Below are 21,709 nucleotides of genomic sequence, written 5' to 3' on the forward strand. Positions count from 1 at the left end.
TTGACTTGGTGGTTTGGGACAGGAATGAAATAAGGAAAATGAAAAACCACCAGACCATTGGAGAAACAGGCACCTTTGTCACCACAGTAATTATAATTTTAAAACCCAGAACAGGATAATGGAGTGTCTAAATCCTGCCAACTTTTCCTCCACAATATTTCCCAGGTCTGCCCCATCTTCTCCATACTTTACACTGCAAAGTATTGTAGTATTAAAGTATACTTTAATACTCCAGCTATTACACTGATCCGACCTCTTGCCTCCTCCAAGAGGCCTTCCCAGACTGAGCTCCCATTCTCCCTCTACTCCCTCTACCGCCCCCCCTTCACCTCTCCGCAGCTTAACCCTCTTTTCCCCCCATTTCCCTCTGCTCCTCCCCCTCTCCCTTCCCATCCCCTCAGCACTGTACTCGTCTGCTCAACTATAAATATTTTCATTACCCTATTTATTTTGTTAATGAAATGTACATTGCCTTGATTCTATTTAGTTGCCATTGTTTTTACGAGATGTTCTTCCCCTTGACTCCATTTATTGCCATTGTTCTTGTCTGTCCGTCTCCCCCGATTAGACTGTAAGCCCGTCAAACGGCAGGGACTGTCTCTATCTGTTGCCGACTTGTTCATTCCAAGCGCTTAGTACAGTGCTCTGCACATAGTAAGCGCTCAATAAATACTATTGAATGAATGAATGAATCCTTGCTGGACTACTGCATCAGCTTCTTCACTGTCTCCCTACCTCTAGCCTCTCCCCTCTTAATACAATTCTTCAACCAATTCATTCATTCATTCATTCAATCACATTTATTGCATGCTTATTGTGTGCAGAGCACTGTACAAAGTGTTTGGAAAATACAATTCAGCAATAGAGACCATCCCTGCCCACTCAGGGCTTACAGTCTAGAAGGGGGGAGACAGACATCAAAACAAGTAGACAGGCATTAGTATAAATAGAATTATAGATATATATACACATCAAGATGAGTAAACAGGCGTCAATATAAATAGAATTATAGATACATACATATATTCACAAGTGCTGTGGGGTGGGGAGGAAGGCTAGAGCATAGGGAGCCAGTCGGGGTGATGCAGAGGAAAAGGGGGGCTCAGTCTAGGGATCCTCAAGGGAATTTCCTCAAATACCCACAGGTCGTAGCCAACTAAATGTGCGTTTTAGAAACTGGGGGTCAAGATGCAATATAATCCCCCACAAAGAAGAGACACATTTAAAAATTTGCATTATTACTTCCTAAATACTTTTTTAGTCCTCATAAATTTGCTGTTCTTGGCATTAATTCATCTTCTGTTTTAAAACAAGCACTGCATCCACAATGACACAAAGTGTGTAATATTACAGAAGTAAAGCTCAAATTTCCACACAACAATCTAGACTACTAGAAAGCTTAAAATTAGTCTAATGTTTTCCTTGCTGAAGTCCACATTTCAATTTTAGTTTTCTCAACTACCCAGAGGCCATGAAATAGATAATATACCGGAGCCAAATACTAATTTGAGGAGATTTCAGCATATTTCCTCACATTTTAAATCATCAACCACTACAGACCAACTATTTAAATTAATTCCATCAAATAAGGCTAGACAAACTGAACCTTCCTTTTCCATCAGGAACTTGGTTCTTTTCTCAGAGCAAGTTAAGCACATTTTCTAACTACTGTCTTCTTCCCTAGTCAATCAATCCAGGAAGCAAACAAACTTCTGACTCTTGGATTCAGTTTTCTTCTTCTTACATATCCACCCTCTTCATTTACTATATCCCAGCTTGCACTCTTCACTCTCCCAAAGCTAAATTTTCTACTGCATCTCACTCCTCACTCTCGTGTCTCTAATCCTTGGTTCATGCCTTCCTACTGTCTGGAATTTCTACCCCTTTCAAACTGGCCAGACCACATTCTTCCCCATCTTAAAGGCCCTCCTGAAAATCTGTTTCCTTTAAAATTTCCTAACTAATGACAACCACCCCTGTACTATTACTCTTATAGTACTCTTAGCTTCTATGCATAATGAATTTATTCCATTCATTCTATATTTCTATTTGGTCTCTCAGTCTGGTGGTACGCATACAGTTTGTCAGTCCAAATGCTTCCTCTATTAGACCGTAAAGTCCTCCAGGGTAGGGACAACGTCTTTCACTTTCATTGTACTTCTCAAGTGCGTAGAACAATATTCTGCACTCGACAGGCCCTCGATAAGCACTTTAGATTGAACCCATTTTCAACAAGTCAATGAAATAAATTTGGCCACCTTTATCTTTCTAAAGTAATGCTATCACTTCTTAATGCAATACTTTCTGCTTTTTGGACTATATTAGAAGTCAAGCAAAAATTTCTGGTGGCCTATAACCATTCCCCATGAGACCTAAAAGAATCATATGGTTTACTATCATACTGACAGTCTAGTAACATCGATTAGCTAGTCAGAGACTTAAGTAACAGTCCAGGAAGAGGGACATTGAGAAGGTCTATTCATTTGGCAACTTGTCAAAGGCTCCCCAAAATCAGAATGGCTTAAGGGATGCTGAGGCAGAGACCTTCTGTACCCTCTGTATGCTGATGGGTTGATGCAATTTGGGAAAGGCTTCCTGGAGGAGGAGGGGATTTAGGAGAGAAGGGAATTCCAGGCTGAGGGGGTGTCAGACGTATACAGAGTGGGGTACAGTTAGAAGGTGAGCTTGGGAGAAGCAGAGTGTGAGCTGTGGGGGAGTGGGAGAAGGGATATGTAAAGTGGGGAGAACTGGTGAAGAGCATTTAAAGCCAATGGTAGAAAGGTTTTGCTTTATGCAGAAGGAAAATGCCATACATGACTAGAGGAAAATATGGACAAATAACCATTAGTTTTAAGACTAGTGATGAGAAAACACTGCAGAAAAAATGTAGCGCTTAAAAGTAGTCCCTCAACTTTTTTGGAGGATTTATGTTGTACTCGCAATAGCCTCAAATGACCATATTTAACAGGTATAATCGATTCAATTCACTACTACTTCCCGGACATGCCCCTTACTGCAGTTTATTTAGGTACAAAAGCTGCACTGACAGTGCCTATATTTAACACATAAGGCAGAGCTGACTCAGTAGTATATTTCTGACAAGCCTCATAGCAGGTATACAATTTGATCCAAAACCAGAGGGAGAATTCTTATGAGAACTTTCAGAATTCATGTGTCTGTTAACTATAGAGTTCCTTGCATCAAACAAGAGCAGCACAGAAAATCTGAAAAGTTCAGGTACCATTGCTCAAGATTTCCAAACTCCATTTGGTTAACAAAAATTATGACTGCCTGAAGTAGTCTCTTTCAGACAATTGGCTTTTTTATGCAGTTACTAAGTTCTTTCAGTTGCCTTATCCACATATTCTTCTGAATACAAAGGACATAGTTAGTTCCAAAATCACTTGATCCCTTTAACTCCTGTTGACTAAATGTGCAAGGAGAAATGTGCTTGCTTGGAACCAGGTATCGGGAAGCAGTGGAAAGGGGAAGCAGTGGAAAGAGTCTAGGCCTGGGCGTCTTACAGGGTCTTGCACAAGTTCTTAAAGTCCAGAGAGGGAGACATTAAAATAAATTATGGGTATCTACATATAGCGGGCTGAGGGTAGGGTGAATATCAAGAGCTCAAAGGGTACAGATCTAAGTGCTGAGGCGACATAGAACGGGGAGGGAGTAGAGGAAATGAGGCGTTAGTCAGTGAAGGTCTCTCGGAGGAGATGTGATTTTAAGAAGTCTCAGAAGGCGGGGAGAGTGGTGGTCTGTCGTACATGGAGGCGGAGGGAGTTTCAGGTCAGGAGGATGTGGGCAAGGGTTCAGCAGCGAGATAGATGCGAGCGAGGGATAGTAAGTAGGTTGGGGTTAGAGGAGCAAGGCGAGGTACCCTTTAAGTACTTGATATTCTCCACACCTTCAGCCCCACAGCGCTTCAGTACATAACCAGGATTTTTAAAAAATGTATGTCTCCTCTCCTTGTGGGCGGGCACGTTATCTATTGACTCTGCTGCATCGTACTCTCCCAAGCGCTCAGTACAGGGCTCAGCACACAGCAGACACTCAATAAATAACATTGATTGATTGACTGAAGGTGATCCGGGGTTGTGGGTTGGAGGCATGATATCATCAGAGATGCAAGGGATCCCGGAGCCCAATAAAAAGCTGAGCAGTGCAGAAGGAAAGCGAGTCAGGAGATTGGGAAAGGCAGAACATCTGTCCAGAAAACAAAGAAGAGTGAAAAATACAAAGAAGCGAAAGAGAAAAATATAGCAGAAGGCTGGGAAACCCTTTATCAACAGTCCCAAAAATGCTTTGGTTCCTCTGAACCCACAAATGGAGACATGCATTATTACTGTGGTATTATTATTACGGTATTTGTTAGACACTTACTATGTGCCAGGCACTGTCCTAAGCGCTGGGGTGGCTACAAGCAAATCAGGGTGGACACAGTCCCCGTCCCATGTTGGGCTCACAATCTCAACCCCCATTTTACAGATGAGGTAACAGTGGCCCAGAGAAGTTCATTCATTCATTCATTCATTCATTCAATAGTATCTATTGAGCGCTTACTATGTGCAGAGCACTGTACTAAGCGCTTGGAATGGACAATTCGGCAACAGATAGAGACAATCCCTGCCCAATGACGGGTTCACAGTCTAATCGGGGGAGACAGACGGCAGAGCAAAACAGAACGAAACAAAAACAAGACAACATTATCACGATAAATATAATCAAGGGGATGTACACTTCATTAACAAAATAAATAGGGTAATAAATAATATATACAAATGAGCACAGTGCTGAGGGGAGGGAAAAAGTGAGGGGGAGGGGCAGAGGGAAAGGGGGCTCAGCTGAGGGGAGGTGAAGGGGGAATGGGGAGTAGCAGGGGGTGGAGGGGGAGCAGAGGGAAAGGGGGGGAGCTCAGTCTGGGAAGGCCTCTTGGAGGAGGTGAGCTCTCAGTAGGGCTTTGAAGAAGGGAAGAGAGTTAGTTTGGCAGACATGAGGAGAGAGGGCATTCCAGGACAGCGGTAGGATGTGGGCCAGAGATCAATGGCGGGATAGGCGAGAATGGGGAACAGTGAGGATGTGAGCGGCAGAGGAGCGGAGCGTGCGAGGTGGTTAGTAGAAAGAGAGAAGGGAGGTGAGGTAGGAGGGGGCAAGGGGATGGAGAGCCCTGAAGCCCAGAGTGAGGAGTTTTTGTTTCGTGTGGAGGTTGATAGGCAACCACTGGAGATTTTTAAGAAGGGGAGTGACATGCCCAGAGCGTTTCTGTAGAAAGATGATCCGGGCAGCGGAATGAAGAATAGACTGGAGCGGGGAGAGACAGGAGGAAGGGAGATCTGAGGGAGGCTGACACAATTATCCAGTCGGGATATTATGAGAGCTTGTACCAGCACGAAAGCTGTTTGGATGGAGAGGAAAGGGCGGATCTTGGCGATATTGTAAAGGTGAGACCGGCAGGTGTTGGTGATGGATTGGATGTGTGGGGTGAACGAGAGAGCGGAGTCAAGGATAATAATAATAATGATGGTATTTGTTAAGCGCTTACTACGTTCCAAGCACTGTTCTAAGCGCTGGGGTAGGTACAAGGTAATCAGGGTGTCCCACTTGGGGCTCACAGTCATAATCCCCATTTTACAGATGAGGTAACTGAGGCACAGAGAAGTGAAGTGACTTGCCCATAGTCACACAGCTAAGTGGCAGAGGCGGGATTAGAACTCATGACCTCCGACTCCCAAGTCCGGGCTCTTTCCGCTAAGCCATGCTGCTTCTCTAAGGATGACACCAAGGTTGCGGGCTTGTGAAATGGGAAGTATGGTCGTGCCATCCACAGTGACAGGGAAGTCAGGACGAGGACAGGGTTTGGGAGGGAAGATAAGGAGCTCAGTTTTGGACACGTTGAGTTTTAGATGGCGGGCAGACATCCAGGTGGAGTCGTCCTTGAGGCATGAGGAGATAAGAGCCTGAAGGGAGGAGTAGAGAACAGGGGAGAAGATGTAGATTTGGGTGTCATCGGCATAGAGATGTGGGAGCGAATGAGTGCCCAAGGTCACACAGGAGACAAGTGGCAGAGCTGGGATTAGAACCCATAACCTTCTTACTGTATTCACTGGAAAGGGTGGGAAAGACTAAAAAGCAGAGTAGGATCTGGAAAGAGGGAGAAATAGAGGGATGGGCTAAATCAGGACAGTTTTTAGGGGCAAGTACATATCCAGGGTTGTCCTTCCCAGGCCCCAACCTTCCCACAGCGGGCAGACCTCCCTGCTCCCCGTCCCTTCTGCATTGCCCTGACTTGCTCCCTTTGCTCCTCCCCCCTCCCAGACCCACAGCACTTATGTACATCATATCTGTCATTTTATTTATTTGTATTCATGTCTCTCTCTCCCGGACCCCCATTTAGACTGTAAGCTTGATATGGGCAGGGAATATCACTGTTTATGGTTGTACTGTACTTTCCCAAGTGCATAGTACTCTGCACATAGTAAGTGCTCAATAAATACGATTGAAAAAATGAATACCCCTCCCATCTCCTCTCTGCCCAAGTTGTGGTTGTGTTTAGCAACTCTGGTCAAAGCTCATTTTTCGGGGACCCAAGCTGGTGGTTAAAAGAGAACTAGCTGGGAAGGTGAACTCTTTAAACCCAAGCTACAAAATATCTTTTGCCTGGGGCTGCCTCAGTGCTAACACCACTCCTAGGATAATATACTATTGTGCAACTGCCTTCAGGGACTTTGACAGGGAATTTACTATCCAAGTTTCTAAATTAGCTAAAACAAAAAAGCTGCACAAAAGGAATTCTGGTCTGCAAACTTAGCATCTGATGCTTCTCCTTCTTGCAGTGTTAGCCTGAAACTCAGTCCACAGCAGATTCCAAAATTTCACTTAAGATGAAGAACCATAAAGGCCAGAGTAACCTGAATCTACTATCTCATAGTGGATAAAGCATGAGTCTGGGAGTCAGAAGGTTATAGGTTCTAATCCTGACTTCATCACTAGTCTGCTGTGTGACCTTGGGTAAATCACTTCACTTCTCTAGGCCTCAGTTCCCTCATCTGTAAAATGGGGATTGAGACTGTGAGCACCAATTGGGACAGGGACTGTGTCCAACCCGATTTGCTTATATCTACCCCAGCGCTTAGGGGTAGATATAAGCACAGTAGGTGCTTAAAAATGCCATAATAATTATTAATATCTTTATCAGAGAAGTTTTCAATCACTTATAGTTAATTATTGGAATTAAGGTTCTACTACATGACATTTGGAATATCTGGGGAAGTTATATGCAGAAATCCAATTTAGATAACACTGAGTTCAGAAAGGTAAGAGGAAAAATGAATTAAATTCATCACTACATAGTAGAAGTGACCAGGAACAGAGAGAAGCAGTTTGGCCTAGTGGAAAGGGCATGACCCTGGGAATCAGAGGACCTGGGTGGTAATCCTGGCTCTGCCACATGTGTGCTGTTTGACCCTGGACAAATCACTTGACTTCTCTGGGCTTCAGTTTCCTTATCTGTAAAAAATAAAAATAAAAATGGGGAGTAAATACCTATCTCCCTTCTACTCAGGCAATGAGCCCCATCTGGGATAGGTGTTCGACCTGATTAACACATAACCTCATCCCATAGTATAGTGATTGCCACACTGTAAGCACTTAACATATATTGCAATTATTATTATTTCCTTCTCCTAAACACTTGATACAGTGCTCTACACATACTAAATAAGAATAAAATCAGAATTACCAAGATCTTAGGTAAACAAATTTAGGTAAAAGGTCAGAGACAAAATTACAAGCTTAGGTCTTTAGGAGGCTTCTCTTCTCCTGAGGACACTGAGTTGGTATGAGGGCAACGTTTGAAAACGCTGATGGGTGTGTGATTTATTTTAATGTCTGCCTCCAATATCACCCCAGAGTGAAAGCTCCTTTTGGGCAGTGATCAGTGATGATGACAGTATTTGTTAAGCGCTTACTATGCACCAGGCACTGAATGGGAACATGTCTACCAAATCTGTTAGATTGTAATAATATAATAATAATAATAACAATCGTATTTATTAAGCTTTTACTATGTGCCAAGCACCGTTCTAAGAGCTGGGGGAGATACAAGATAATCACAGTCTTAACCCCCATTTTACAGATGAAGTAACTGAGGCACAGAGAAGTTAAATGACTTGCCCAAAGTCACGCAGCTGACAAATTACAGAGCCGGGATTAGAACCCGCAAACTCTGACTCCCAATCCCGTGCTCTTTCCACTGAGCCATGCTGCTTCTCGTATTCTCCCAAGAGCTTAGTATCGTGCTCTACACACAGTAAGTGCTCAATAAATGCCACTGATCAATCGATTGACTGTTCATGTCTATAACTGTGCCCTCCCAGAAAAAAAATAGACTGTAGAAAAGATTACAAGTTGACTACGGGTAAAACAAAGTAGCAAAATCATTTCCATTCAGTGACACGTGAAGTTTATTATGCCCCACTAATGTTTTAAAAGCATGCCACATATTTTTTTCAATCATATTTTACTCATAAAGCTAAGTTTGCCAGTTAGTTATATCGACTGGTTACCATGGAAATAAACTGAAAAAAGGCATCTTGGCAACTGAGACTAAAGACGCATTAGTGAAAGCTTTGTTTTGTGAGTCATCAGTTTCCTATGAGCTATGTCGTTACTTAGCCACTTAAACGAAACAGAGCAACAGGAAAAAAAAAAATTGAAGCTGCAAAAAAACCCCCCAAATGTTTCTAAAACTAGTGAGTGATAAAACTAGTCGTTGCCAAGTGTAATCATCAAAGCATTAGAGAAAATATGATAAATACTGCTATAGTCATTAACTAGCACGGTACAAAATCTTAAAATACAAACGACTGAGAGCGTGTAAAATAAGTGTCCACTTTTCATTATTACCATTACTGCTCACCTACTGTGTGCAGAGCGTTGAACTAAGACGTTTAGGAGATGTTTAGGAGACATTCAGAAGTTGTGAGGTGCTCACCTTCAAGAAGCTTAGAGTTGTTACCTTATTATGCCCCATATCCTGAAGGCGGCAGTGGCATTCTTGAAAAACCCCACATTACAGAAAACATGTCTTACAGGGCTTAACCATGTCTGATATCCCCTGCATGTGCACAAATGGGTCTTTCAACAGTGTGCTGCTCTAAATCCCAAAAGACTGAGGCTTGTGTTGAAAGAACTTTCCCTAAGAGTGCTCTAGCCCAAACATACAGTGAAAAATATGCATTATGACAAAACTGATGTATGTTTGCTGTCATTTATATTTGAAAAAACCAGATGAGCCTTCTGTGGTAAGCCTGGTTTCATATCATACAGGATGGACATCATAGCAGCTTTTAGACTTGTAGTTTGTGTGAATCTTAATGTGCCTTAGTTTTTTTTTATTTTTATTATTTGTTAAGCGCTTCCTATGTGCCAAGCACTGCTCTAAGTGCTGGGGGGATACAAGGTGATCAGGTTGTCGCACATGGGGCTCACAGTCTTAATCCCCATTTTGCAGATGAGGTAACTGAGGCACAGAGAAGTGAAGTGACTTGCCCAAAGTCAGAGAGCTGACAAGTGGCGGAGCCAGGATTTGAAACCATATCTCTGACTCCCTAGCTCATGCTCTTTCCACTGAGCCTCGCTGCTTCTCTGCTTCGTAGTTGTTCAAGGGTCAATCTCCCAACGAGAAAACTGGCCTTCCTGAATTTGTTTTTTACTTGTCTATCTTTGCATGACTAAACTGATTTATGATTTTTCTGCAGGTAAGTTACATAATACTTAAGTGGCAGAAAGTTTCTTTAAAATCAGAGAAAAATCTTCAAGGCTTAAAGATTAGTTTGACCTTTCTCTTACCCTTCTTTTCATCTCTCTCAAAGATCCGTTAACCAACCGACAGTATTTGAGTGCTTACTGTGTGCTGAACACTGTACTAATAAGCACTAGGGAGAATCCAATGCAGGAGAGTTGGTAGACACATTCCCCGGCCACAACCAATCAAAGCAGACCACTGTACTAAGTGTTTGGGAAATTACAATTAATCAGAATTGGTAAACATGATCCCTGCCCACAAGGAGCTTTGTTTAGACAATGCTTTAAGCTATTTATATGGACAAGATTACTCAGAGCCCAATAATAATAATAATGTTGGTATCTGTTAAGCACTTACTATGTGCAGAGCACTGTTCTAAGCGCTGAGGTAGATACAGGGTAATCAGGTTGTTGGTATTTGTTAAGCGCTTACTATGTGCCGAGCACTGTTCTAAGCGCTGGGATAGACATAGGGGAATCAGGTTGTCCCACGTGGGGCTCACAGTCTTAATCCCCATTTTACAGATGAGGGAACTGAGGCACAGAGAAGTTAAGTGACTTGCCCACAGTCACACAGCCGACAAGTGGCAGAGCTGGGATTCGAACTCATGAGCCCTGACTCCAAAGCCCGTGCTCTTTCCACTGAGCCACGAGTCCCACGTGAGGCTCACAGTTAATTCCCATTTTACAGATGAGGTAACTGAGGCACAGAGAAGTGAAGTGACTTGCCCAGAGTCACACAGCTGACAAGTGGCAAAACGTGGATTCGAACCCATGCCTTCTGACTCCCAAGCCCGTGCTCTTTCCACTGAGCCACGCTGCTTCTCTACTACAAGTTGGATGAGCATGTCCAAGAGGACTTGTTGGCAAGTGCAGGGATGCTCCTTTTAAGGCTCACCCAAAGATGTCTGGGAAGCAGCTTGTGGAGTTAGGGCCAGAGGGACCAGGCACTTTGCTGACCAAACCCAGGTTCTCGAGCTGAGTCTTTGCCAGAAGCTTACTCACAGGGGTAGCATGGAAGGAGGAACTTGTGAAATTTCAGAACGTTGGGGCTGGGGTTCTTCTGGAGTGGTTGATGTGACTGTTAAACTCGATCCTGTTTGGGTGGAGAGAAGCATGGAACTGTAGCTCATAGTATTCATTCTTGTCTTTTTATGTTGGTTTTGGTTTTTTGTTTTGCTGTGTGTGTGTGTGTGTGTGAGAGAGAGAGAGAGAGAGAGAGAGAGAGAGAGAGAGATCACCCTTCTCGCACCCCACTTACTCTTAGATTTTGGGCCCCTGAAGGAGAGGAACTTTAGTTTTAATCCTTGAATGTCTTCTCAGCATTTAGTGCACTGCTTTGAACATAGATGCTTAATAAATACTACTTTTAGACTGTAAGCTTTTTGTAGAAAGGAAATGTGTCTACCTACTCTGTCGTACTGTACTCTCCCAAGCACTTAGTACAGTGCTCTGCACACAGTAAGCGTGCAATAAATACCACTGATTGACTGATCGATCTAGGCACTTGATATTCACTCCGCACTCAGCCCCACTGACTAGGACATTCCTCTCCATATTGAGAGAAGTAAGCAATTTCAACGGAAAACATAGCAGCTTTCTGAAGATGTGTTAGGTCTCTTTCTTGTAACTTTCTCCATTAATCAAACTAACATCTATTCCACATCCAGGCCCATAGAAACTCTCAAATCTGCATGCACACACACACACACACACACACACACAATGATACTCTTGTACATATCCACTATTTACTATTTGAACACTAGCTCAGCAACATATCCATTTTTATCTTCTCTTCTATACGCAAGTTTTGTGTCTGCCTCTCCCCATTAAACTACAACTTCCTTGAGGAAAGGCACCTAACTCTAGCGTAGCCTCCCAAGTGCTTAGTACAGTACTCTGAATATGAAGGCATTTTTTAAAAATAGTATTTGTTAAGCTCTTGCTATGTGTCAAACAGTGTTCTAAGTATTTAATAAGTACTATTGATTGATTGATTACTGAGAGACCTCTTAAACTCAGGGAGGACTGGAACAGTCCCGCCAAAGGAAGTCAGGCCAAGTGAGCAGTTCCGTTGGTCAGATTACTTAAGTGTCTTTGCTTCTGGCTGTGCTGAAATCCTGGCACAAATCATGTGGAGCCAGTGAGGAAGGGGAGGCCATTAGAAAGTGAGGCAGCAGTCCTGGGGAAAAAGGAAATTGCAGCCACTGTCTTTCTGCTGCTGGATACAGCCACACTCCAATATTGAGACTGAGGAATTGTTTTCATGAAACCAACTTAATTACTTGCAAATAGTGTCATTTTGTGGAGTATGTAAGCAGACTTTCAAATATTCAACAACCGTAAAGCCATCTCTTCTCTGAAGCATTCTCTGAAAACATTCATTCATTCATTCATTCAATAGTATTTATTGAGCGCTTACTATGTGCAGAGCACTGTACTAAGCGCTTGGGATGAACAAGTCGGCAACAGATAGAGACAGTCCCTGCCGTTTGACGGGCTTACAGTCTAATCGGGGGAGACGGACAGACAAGAACAATGGCACTAAACAGCGTCAAGGGGAAGAACATCTCGTAAAAACAATGGCAACTAAATAGAATCAAGGCGATGTACAATTCATTAACAAAATAAATAGGGTAACGAAAATCCCCGTCTACATGAGCAGCTCTCTTTAGGCACCACTGACCCAGGACTCCCTCAAGACCGTCAACTCCTTATGGTTACGGAACAGGTCTACCAACTCCATTGTACTGTACTCTGCACCCAGTAAGTGCTCAATAAATACCACTGAATGATCAATTAATTACCCAGACATATCAACTATCTGCCTTCTAGTTCTACCTACTAGGAGCTTCATTTGTTACCTTGTTCGATATTACCTGCATCATATTTGCTTCCAGTAATGTGGATAATGAGCAGCTGACGCTCTATGGAAAGATGGAGCTGCTTTGGTTAACATTTGTTCGCCTTCTATTGGACATCTTCAGAATGGTTCTGTGTTCTACATGGCATCTACCAAAAACCTGAAGCCTCTAGATCAGTGGCAATTATTTGGGCTGGAAGACCACTAGGTGAGTTTTGGTGGGCTGTTGAGTCACACAGAAAATATATTAGCTTTCCATAATATGTAGCCATACAGTGGGATGGCATAAAGTTATTAAAGAACCCTTGATGTTGTCTCCACACATTTGCAACACCGTAAACTTCATGTGCAACACTGTAAACTTCTCATGTGCAATAATATTTATATATATTTTCAGTTTCGTTAGATCTAGCGGTAGGCCAAGTAGAATCAATTGGCTGGTTGCATGTGGTCTTGAGCCAATTTTTTTCCCTCCCTAATCTAGCATGAGTAGAGTCCATAGAAAGTTAAAGTACTGCACAGGTATAAGAGACACTAAAGGAGAATGGCAACTTTAGACATTTGGCTGCCCTGGGAACAAAGCACTACCTGCTCCCAATCCAGATGGCATCGTTATATTGCACGTGTTGCTAACCTTCTCACTGTATCTCGATCAGGTCGACCTCTCGCCCACATCCTACCTCTGGCCTGGAATGTCCTCCTTCCTCATATCAGATGATAATTGCTCTCCTCCACTTCAAAGCCTTAATGAGGGCACATCTCCTCCAAGAAGTGTCCCTAAATCCTCCTCTCCTCTTCTCCCGCTCCCTTCTGCGCCACTCTTACTTGCTCCTTCACCCCCATCCCCACAGCACATATGTATATATCCGTAATTTATTTATTTATATTAATGTCTTTCTTCCCCTCTAGACTGTCAACTCATTGTGGGCAGGAATGTGTCTGTTGTATTGTACTCTCCCAAGCATTTGGTTCAGTGCTTTGCACAAGGTATACACTCAATAAATACGATTGAAGGAGTGTACAGCAGGATAATATATAGGCATCGTGCAGAGATGCATCCAACCGAGAAGCAGCATGGCTTAGTGGAAGGAGCACGGGCTTGGGAGTCAGAGGACGTAGGTTCCAATCCCAGTTCCACCACTTGTCTGCTGTGTGACCTAGAGCAAACCATGTAACTTCTCTGTGCTTCAGTTACCTCATCTGTAAAATGGGAATTAGAATATGAGCCCCACTTGGGACAACCTGATTACCCTGTACCCAGCCCAGTGCTTAGAACAGTACTTGACACATAGTAAGCACTTAACAAATACCATAACTATTATTATTATTATCCAAACCCACATCCCAGCCCTAGAGTGCTTCTCTGAGAGATCCCGACTCTCCTTTTCCAGCAGCACAGCCACTGTGCTCCATCAGACAGCCTAAATCCATCACCTGAAGGTGTTTCCAAATTTTTAACTGCTGCCACCCTCAGCCTTTATCTGCTTATCTTTGGAAGTCTGTTCTGATAGCCGTGAATGCACATAGCAGTGAATGCACCTGTTTCACCTCCTGGACAATTCTTTGCTATTCCTGATCAACATCTTTAAGGTCATCTCATTTTCCTTTCCTTCCTTGCTTTTTTTTTTTTAAACATCTCCTTTCTCCTGGAAGTCTTTCCCAGGTTGGCCGACGAGGTACCAGCATTTGCCCTGGCAATAGGGATGATCTGATTTGCTAAAGATGAGAGAAATAGCAAACTCTTCCCTTGGCCTGCACCCTTCTTAATTGGCTGAGCAGGGGACTTTGAAGAATGCATCTGGGCAGACTTAATCGCTATGAAAGAAGCAAGCAGGAGACTCACTCACTAATGCCAGGGCTCCTCTAGAGACAGCAGGACTCTAGAGCTTTTTGACAATTGTAGAAGCACGGAGTCAGCTGGCTTCATTATAAGGGATAAATGTCCAGAAGATATCACAGTAGAGGATGAGAATCATGAAAAATGGAAGGAATGGTCAAATTTTTTTTTATGGCATTTGTTATGTGTTTACTATATGTCAGGTAATGTACTAAGCACTCGAATAGAGGCAAGTTAATCAGGTTGGATACAGTCCATGTTTCATATGGGGCTCACAGTCTTAATCCCCATTTTATAAATGAGGGAACTGAGGCACAGAGAAGGTAAGTGATTTGCCCAAGGTCATACAGTAGACAAGTGGAGGAGCCAGGATTAGAATTTAGGTCCTTCTGACTTCCGGGCCTGTGCTCTACCCATTAGGACACACTGCTTCTCAATGGTTGTCCTGGTCCTGGGATAGAGGTAGGAGGTGTTACACGGATCTAGTAGTTATATGGTCAAGATGGCTGGCATGGTCTGTTGCATGATGGTAGGGAAAAATGTATGGGTAGCTGATTGGATTGTTCAGTGTTCAGGTACAATATTTCCATATAAGTACAGAAATATATCTATATATAGGCAGCGTGGCTCAGTGGAAAAGAGGCCGGGCTTGGGCGTCAGAGGACATGGGTTCAAATCCCGGCTCTGCCACTTGTCAGCTGTGTGACTCTGGGCAAGTCACTTAACTTCTCTGTGCTTCAATTACCTCATCTGTAAAATGGGGATTAACAGTGAGCCCCACGTGGGACAACCTGATTATCCTGTATCTACCCTAGTGTTTAGAACAGTGCTCTGCACACAGTAAGCACTTAACAAATACCAACATTATTATTGCATTATACGAAGAACATATGTATAATATATATGTGTGTGAATAGAGTACGTTTGTTGATATGTACTCACACATATACCTGTTTATTATCTCAAAATGATCTTCAGACACACTTACAAAAGACATCTGTTACCTTCATTCAGACCATTCTAATGAGAAATTACTATAAAATATGTATGAGCTGTTTCAGAGTACAAAAGTTGGCTTGCTCAAAATGGAAGGCATTTTGTGGATAAGAAGGCTTGAAGATAGTTCAAAAAGATTAATTTATGATAGCCTAAAGAGGTGAGAATCTCTGAAGGCATCTTCAGTTAGACTCCTTTAAGATGCCCTTTTTAATCAGGTTACTGTACAAATGTTACATAGAGAAGATTATTCATAAAAAGCAGACACTAGCTCCAGATTTTTAGCTATCGTCTGCAAATTCCTGGTTGTAATCTTTGAACTCCACCAGTTCAAGATCTTTGGCAAAAGATAATTTCATATTCAGCATTCCTAAATAACAAACTGTTATCCTCCATCAACTATACCAAGCCTATGCAACTTATTTGCAAAATTGTGAATCCAACCAGATACTTCAACATAACCTAAGTAGCACACTTTCAATTGGAAAACTTCCAATATAGTACTTATTTTCCAAAGTCACTGCGAAAATGACCATACATTACATTATAAATGACCACATATTACATTAAAAATGAAAAACCTCAAAGCATTCACACTAAGTCTTAGAGAGTCATCCCTTGACTTGCCATTTTCCTGCCAGTGATGTGTTCAGGAAGGAAATCAGGCTGATATTCTTCACGATCTTTAAAAAGAATAGTCATGAAAATCATGCTGAAAATTTTAAGTTAGAGGTTTTCCCATTCCAAATATGTGTATAAGTTAAAAAAATAAGTACTAAAAGCCCTGGTATGTAAAGATTCAGTTCCACATTCCTCAATGTGATTCTTTTGCATGGATTTGGATGGGGTTTTTTTTTTGGCCAAGTGTCATCCAAGTCTGGAAACAGTAGTTTTCTTTGCAGCCCAGAGCATTAATGATATAGGTTATTACTGAAGGTCTCAAAGACGACGACCAATTTTGATTGTGGTCATGAGGCAGTAGATGGTCCCACAGAGAGAAATCAACAACAGATTTAACATATGACACCAGAGAAGTATTTAATACCCTCAAATTCCATTGTGAAAGTTTAATTTCATATCGCTGAAAAACCCATACCCTTGGGCAGGGAACATGTCAACCAACTTTGGTAGACTGCGCTCTCCCAGCTGCTGACTATGGTTCATTGTCCACCGTAAGCGCTCAGTAAATATGAATGATTGACCAGGGTTCTAATTCTGACCACCACTTGTCTGCTGTGTGACCTTAGACAACTCACTTTACTTCTCTGTGTCTCAGTTACTTCATCTGTAAAATGGGGATTAAATCCTCCTCCCTCTGACAGATTGTGAACCCCATTTGGGCCAAAGGCTATGTCCAACCTGATTATCATTATCTTGTATCTACACTACCCCTAACTCCAAAGCACTTTTTTTCCTATGAATAGTTTATTTTAATGTCTGTCTCCCCCTATAGACTTCAAGCTCCTTGTGAGAAGGGAACATGTCCATCAACTCTATTGTATTCTCCCAAGCACATAGTACAGTGTTTGCACACAATGAGCACTCAATAAATACAACTGATTGATTGATTACCCTAATGTTTGGTATAGTACGGGCACCTAGTAAGTGCTTAAGAAGTAACATTAAAAAAAAAATCTGGCCAAACTCCACAGACCCTCTCTTCAGAGTCTAGACTTGTTTTCCCTTTTCATTTGTCTCAGGAACTCATCCACTCTAACTGCCATCTCCCACCTCTGGATGCCCCTCCTCCCACCCTCTCCAGCTTTGATTCCTGCAGATACTCTCCCAGATGGAAGAACGGAGCAGTCTGCCAAATCAGGGCTCCTCAAGACAACTCCAGTGATCTGATTTACATGTCTGGCTGACAAGGGCAGCTGAATTTCTCCTCTGAGATATGACACCAGGGAGCTTCTCCAGGGAAAATCCCTACTGCATACACATGAAATGAGCCAGAGGCTTAGATCAACCACTCCAAGAGGTATCAATGAGATTCTTTTTGGGGTTTCATTTGAGTCCCCAGCTGACAAAGTAGTAGTAGTGTTTACTGAGTACCCGCTTGATGCGATAAACTGATCTAAATGCTTAGGAAGTACACAAAAACCAAGTGATATGTTTCCTGCCCCCATTTTAATTGGAGAGACAAAAATAAAATTACAACTAGAGAGGTCAAAAATAAAGCATAAGTTTATATGATGACGATGATAATAATAATAATAATAAATCCTGTCAGTTCCACCTTCACAACATGGCTTCAGCCACAATCCACCCTTTCCTCTCCAACCAAACTGCTACCACGTTAATAAAATCACTCATCCCATCCCACCTAAATTACTGCATCAGCCTCCTTGCTGACAGAACAGTCTGCTATCTCACCCCACTCCAGTCCATACTTCTGCTGCCCGAATAATTTTTCTACAAAATCATTCAGGCCATATCACCCTGCTCCTCAATAAACTCCAGTGGTTGCCCATCCACCTCTGCAACAAACAAAAACTCCTCACCATTGGTTTTAAAGCAGTCCACCACCTTACCCCTCCTACCTCATCTCGCTTCTCTCCTTCTACAACCCAGCCCGCACACTTCGCTCCTCTAGTGTTTACCCTCTCACAGTGCCTTCATCTTGCCTATCTCACCACCAACACCTAGTCCATGTCCTTTCATTCATTCAATAGTATTTATTGAGCACTTACTATGTGCAGAGCACTGTACTAAGCACTTGGAATGAACAAGTCGGCAACAGATAGAGACAGTCCCTGCCATTTGAGGGGCTTGCCTCTGGCCTGGAATGCCCTCCCGCCTCAAATCCCACAGACCTCAAAGACTTATTGAAGACACATCTCCTCCAAGAGGCCTTGACAGTCTAAGCCCTACCTTTCCTCATCTCCCACTCCCTTCTGCATCACCCTGACTTGTTCCTTTTGCTTCTTCCCCCCTTCCGGCTCCACAGCACTTATGTACATATCTGTAATTTTATTTATTTGTATTCGTGTCTGTTTCCTCCCTTTTAGACTGTAAGCTCATTGTGGTCAGGGAATGTGTCTGGTTTCTGTTGTACTGTAGTCTCCCAAGAGCTTAGTACAGTGCTCTGCTAACAATTAGTGCTCAATAAATACGATTGAATAAATGAATGAATGAATACTTACTATGTGTCAAACACTGTTCTAACCGCTGAGTCTCTGTCCCTCTTGAGGCTCACATGTATTGAATCCCCATTGTCCAGATGAGAAAACGGAGGCTCCGAGAAGTTAAGTGACTTGCTCAAGGTCACGGAGTAAGCAAATGGCAGAGCTCGGGATTAGAACCCAGGCTTTTCTCACTAGGCCACAATTTCCATATATAGCATACACACACACTCATATGTGTGTAAATATGTGTTTGTATATATATATATATATATATGTACATATATATGCGAAAGGGGATGTAAATAATGTCAGTCAGTCAATCCTATTTATTGATTGCTTACTGTGTGCAGAGCAGTGATAAGTGCTAGGGTTGGTTGAAGGGATGATATGGCTCAGGATGGTGGGCAATTAATTGGGAAAAGCTTGCTGGAGATGATGGGATTTTAGGAGAGATCTGAATGTGTCTATCTGATGTGGGGAGGAAGGGAGTTCCGAGATGGAGAAACAGCAAGAGTGAAGGGGCAGAGGCGAGAGAGTCAAGGTCAAGACACAGCTAGAAGCTTGGCTCAAGAGGAATGAAAACAAGAGAGCTAGGGAAAAACAGAAGAGGCATGAGGGTAAGGAGTGGCCAGATGATGGAGAGCCTTGAAACTGATTGTAAAGGGAGCATATTTGTGTAGTTCTCCACATTTCACAAAAAAAAAATGTGAAGAAGGGACGGGAAGGAGAGTTCATGTGCCCCAGTTCTGGGGAAGGGGTTAGGTGATGAAGGATTCAGAGCTTCTCCTTCCAGGATTCTGATCTAAGTCCCAATTAACCTGAAGACAAATGCAGCGATCCAAAGGATGTGGGTTTGAGAAAAAGTAGGAATCCAGGATAGAGTATAAGGTGATGGCTATCCTTTTGCGAAGCTGAAGGTCAGGGTTGGCGATCAGGGGAAGATTGGGGACAGATTCTGAGGTTCAGTGTTTTGGGAAGAGCAGAAGTCTGGTAGAGGTGTGCGTGGAGGGAGGGCATGTGTATGGGAGGGCATAAATGTGTATACAACAGGATCCAGCTGGAGTTAAGGACCCAAAAGTGCTAGGAAGTTTGTTTCTCTTTCAAACTCATTGATTATTCATTTGGCTCCTCTAGATTGTTAATTCATTATGAGCAAGGAGTGGGTCTGCTTATTCTGTTGTATTCTCCCAAACGTTTAGTATAGTGCCCTGTACATAGTAAGCACTCAATAAATACGATGGATTGATTAATTGTTGGGCAGGGATCCTGTTTAATCGAGGTCCCAGTTCATCAAGTCAACAGCTCACCAGGTACTCTTCCTCCCCTCTGGAAGACGGGACCAGATGGCCACAATTAGGGTTCGGAGATATGTGTGTCCAAGGAAACATACGATGGGGGTGGCCTCCTTCCCAACACTGCTGGGAATAAGCCCCAAGCCTCCAGGAGGGGCTGACAGGTAGAAGCTACTTTTCTCTATACTTGGAATAATGGGAAGGTTGTGGTGGTTTGGATCAAGACAGACCTGCCTGGAAACCTGAGGAGCTTAAGCACTATTCTTTCCCAATATTTACACGCTCCTCTTTTTTGTATTTGTTAATTTTTCCCCTGTTGTGTACATGTCCCTTTCACAGCCTAGACTGTGAGTCCCATGTGGGTCAGAGACCATGTCTAAATTAATGTCCTCATATTTTTCTCCAGGTGCTTCGCACATTCTAAGTGTTTAATTAACATCATTAATGCCACAATTATATAATGCTAAATTGCTTTTGTGAATATTTGTGGGCATTGCAAATCATCAGCTCAAATCTTGGCCACTTGTCAATCCCCTTCTTCAGCCTGGATTTTCATTCTTCAAAAAAATAACTTAAATCATCCACTGTAAGTGGATATATAATTTAAATGATGGATAATATGTGTGTGTGTGGGTGGGTGTGTGTTTGTGTGTGTGTTTCCAAATCAAGTTAGGGAATATGCACAGAGATGGTGGAATGACTAAGTGGAAGTAATTCAAAGCTCTGCACACCACCACAAAACCCAGAATTTCTTCATATCATTAAATATGTTTTATATGGTCCTGAATATGTCACCCAGAACCTCCAAGTGAAAATGGCTGCAACTTCATCATAGACACGGGATAATCCTGAAGAGATGGCGATACTGTGATATTTTCCCAAGCCTTTTATTGTTTTATTGTTGGCAATGAGGCCCTTCAAACACAGAAAACTTTCCAACAAGCAAAGACATGGAATTTGTTCCAACTGTTGAGAAAGCTGAGAAAGAAAGAAAACTGAGAGCAGTCAGTCATGAAAAATTGCAAGGTACCTGGTAATGATGGTTTACCCTCTGAGGCATACAAGCACAGAAAAAATATCCAGCTCATTTACACAACTTCTATCTCAACATATGGAATACTGAAAAGATGCCGCAGAATCTCAACGAAGTCACCATCATTACCATGTTCAAGAAAGGTGATAGATCAGATTGTAGCAATCATCAAAGCATTTCATTACTCTCTATTTCTCACAAGCAAACTCCTGGATCAACTCCTGAAGAAACTTGTCGTGAAAACATTCCCCGAATCACAACGTGGCTTCAGTTCTCAGCTTGGGACATTGGACATCATCTTTGCAGCATGTTATACACAGGAAAAATGAAAGGAGCAGTGCTAAAGCCTCTATAGAGTTTTCATAGACTTTATGGAAGTCTTTGACACTACCAGTAGATCTAGGTGCTGGAAAGTGCTAGCAAATTTAGTTGCCCTGAAAATGTCATTAAGATTCTGGGATTACTTTCTGACAGAATGTTGGCCACATCAGAGCTGAGTGCCCAGTCCAATCGATTGCCGATCAGCAGTGGAGTAAAGCAGAGTAGCCTAGTGGCCCTAGTCCCGTTGGAAGATGCAACCAGACTCGGATGCAGGTGTTAGAATATGCTTCTACGCCTCTCTGATACTCTTCCAACAATTAATCAATCAATCAATCAATGTCACAAAATCCTGTTGGTTCTACCTTTACAATATGGCTAAAATCTGCCCTTTCCTCTCCATCCAAACTGCAACCATGCTGATCCAAGATTTCCCAA

General features: G+C 42.7%; 1 protein-coding gene across 3 annotated transcripts in view; it reads right to left on the bottom strand.

Annotated features, from left to right (window-relative positions):
- The window catches only part of FAM102B (family with sequence similarity 102 member B), a 116,667-nt gene that overhangs the window by 36,411 nt on the left and 58,547 nt on the right, over positions 1-21,709 (bottom strand). The window lies entirely within an intron of this gene.

Source organism: Ornithorhynchus anatinus, chromosome 4, assembly GCF_004115215.2.
Source record: "Ornithorhynchus anatinus isolate Pmale09 chromosome 4, mOrnAna1.pri.v4, whole genome shotgun sequence".
NCBI classification, from domain to species: Eukaryota; Metazoa; Chordata; class Mammalia; order Monotremata; family Ornithorhynchidae; genus Ornithorhynchus; species Ornithorhynchus anatinus.